Genomic DNA, 3,036 nt, shown 5'->3' on the forward strand with positions numbered 1-3,036 from the left:
AAGACTAAAACACATTCCTCATAGGTTTTCTAAAGCACTAATTTATATCCTAATCTAACAAGTCTACAAATAATTTCAAAAAAAAATTCTTAAGTGAAAACTAAGGTCCAAGAAACATTAGCTATTCAAAATTAAATATCACGAAACCAATTTCAATATTAATTACATCTAAAGAGCATAAAACAATAATTAAAAAAAAAATGTATGATACATCTTTTATTTTTCTTTTTATATTATTCTAAAGCAAGAAACGTAAACGGTTACGTTTTTCTAAGCATTCATAAATTCATCACAAACAATGGTAGATAATAATAACATGCGACTCAGAAAATTTCATATTATTGGAATCAAATTTCGTACGAGCATTCCAACTACATTATGCGAGAATTTAGAGTTACCTCGCTGCGAAAATTAATACCACAAAAAAACAACTGCTACGATCTACTGATTTCCAAAGTTAATAGCTAATATTAACTTTAAAGAGCCACGAATCCGAAACCTTGAGTGAAACCTTGAACGCTGACTTAATTTTCAAAATAAAACTCACTTTTTGTTATCTTTTTTTTTTCTCTCTGTGTTTCTGTGTGTATGCGTATTCTTTTTCTTTACTGAGCGTATGTTTTTATAATAGTTTGGGGTGTGAGTCTGATGCTAATTAAAAGGAACGTGATGGAGTGGGAATAGGATTTAATTTAAAATTTAGTTGAGAATTTTAGGTTTGAGATAAAGGAAGAAAAATAGTAATATAATATTAACAAACAAATAATAAAAAATAAAAATAAAATAAAATAAATAAAGAACGAACAGAAAAGAAAGAAAAGAAAAAAAAAAGAAACGTGTAAAAAGATAAAAAGAAGAAAAGATCGTGCAAGAGGAGAAAAGAAAAAAAAAATAGAAGAGAAAAAAATAAAACATAAAAAAAACTAAATGGGAGGAGGATTTTTAGCAAATAAGTTAAGGAAGTTGGGGGTAATTAGGATAAAGGTAAGGTAATTTGAAATTTTTAGGACTTTTCTTTTTATCTTTTATTATTTTTTTTTCTACTTTTCCATGATATATATGACTATTATTATTTTTTAGACTAGATAAAATTTGAAAGATTAAAACAAAAATACGTTAAATTCAAAAGCTTTCTTTATTAAACTTTAAACATAAAGTGAGCTTATAATTTGTTGTAACTTTCAGTTTATTTTAAATATAACCCTACTAAAATAATAATATTTAAGTATTAAAATTGGGTGTAAAATTTTTATGTTTTGGTCAAAAATTAGGTGTACACATTTATGAGATACCAATTTATCCATTGCCTGATGTAGCAGAATGGGTGATACCTGAATACATAATGTATGATGAAGTCCGGCCTCCAAAATTCAAAAGACCTCCAGGAAGGCCAAAAAATAAACCCCGTTCAAAAACAAAACGTGAATTGATTGGTCTCAATGGGAAGCATACTTGTAGCACATGTGGAGTTGCAGGTCACAATAGGCGTTCATGTAGAAATAGACCTCAAAAAGTTTAATAAGCTCTTTCGATTATATTTGAGTGTAAAATTCGATTTTATAGATACTTGAATGTTATTCTAAACTGGTTCTGTGTTTTGATTATATTTGAGTGTAAAATTCGATTTTATAGATACTTGAATGTTATTCTAAACTGGTTCTGTGTTTAAACTGTATGAGTTAGAATGTTGATGATGGAATAAAATTGTTATGTCCTATTATTTGTGATCTTTTTTATCTTCATTTTGTATTCATGCTCTTGTATATAATATGAATTAGCGTTGGCGTATATATTGTACATCATATACAGAAATTCTATATGTATAAGTTAAATTGAACATTTTATTATATTTTTATAAGCTGGCTATTGAACATTGTATTCTATTTGTATTAGTTATATTGTTTTTCCCTTTTTGAATAGAAAATGTATATTCATAATGAATTAAGGGAATTAAAGTTGTATAAACTTTCAACATTTATACAGTTAATCTGTAAATATATGTTGTTAGTTAAGTGGTTTGTATACTTATACTTTACGAACATCCTATAAGCCTAACAATGTAGATGTATATATTCAACATAAATGTACTCTTAGATTTATATTGTTAGTGTATAAACAAATATTGTATAAGTTGATTTGTATAGTTAAACTTTATGAACAATTGTATAATCCTAACAAATGTATATTTATACACTCAATATAAAACATGATTATATAGTCCAATGACCCACAAACAAACTTTAGTTTATCATTGTGATATGTATAAATGTAACTTTTATCTTTCCTTTTTTTACTTGACACAGCAATAAGTGTATACATATTACACAACATAAAAGATACACATAGATTTATACAGTTAATGTATAAATATACATTGTATAATTTAGTTTGTATAATTATTAAAGTGTTAAACTGCATATATAATGAAATTAACAAAAACAAGTAAGTAAAGACTTAATCGATCAAATGAGTATATTACAATAAAAAAATTGAAAGTTCAAAACTTGAAGTCAAAACAGTAAAGGTTGTTATGCATGTCATTTGCATATTCAAAAAAAATAATCAGAAATTTAGTACCGTTCTAATTAATTGTGATCTTTTCACTACTATCGCAATCCCTATGAATTCTAATTGGCCTTTCTGGTGCCTCATTGTCGGGAGTGGCATCGGCTTGGATCTTTTGTACCCCATAGTTCCACAATAAAGAAGCATATTGAATACGTGTGAACTCTGAATCGAATGAATTTGGAACCCCATTTCCATTACTGATATGGTCTGCATAAGCAGCAACATATAGTCCACAATCGCTGAAAATAAAACACATCCAATTTTATGGTCAGTATAAAATTAACAATAACTATTTGAATAAAAATAACCATAATAAAACTTACAGGCTTCCTGCATCTTGTTGTGGTATATCATTGACATAAATCATTTCAAAAAAGTCACATTCAGAGTGGGACTTGTACTTTGGGTGTGAAGATATGTCAATGTCTTTCTTCCCATAAAAATCAGACTTAGATAAATACATGGGAA

At 27.0% G+C, this 3,036-nt stretch overlaps 1 pseudogene; it reads left to right on the plus strand.

Moving 5' to 3' along the window:
* LOC125874156 (uncharacterized) overlaps positions 1-1,519 on the plus strand; it is a 3,327-nt pseudogene extending 1,808 nt beyond the window's left edge.
* Positions 1,520-3,036: the final 1,517 nt, after the last annotated feature.

Source organism: Solanum stenotomum, chromosome 8, assembly GCF_019186545.1.
Source record: "Solanum stenotomum isolate F172 chromosome 8, ASM1918654v1, whole genome shotgun sequence".
Taxonomy (NCBI): Eukaryota; Viridiplantae; Streptophyta; class Magnoliopsida; order Solanales; family Solanaceae; genus Solanum; species Solanum stenotomum.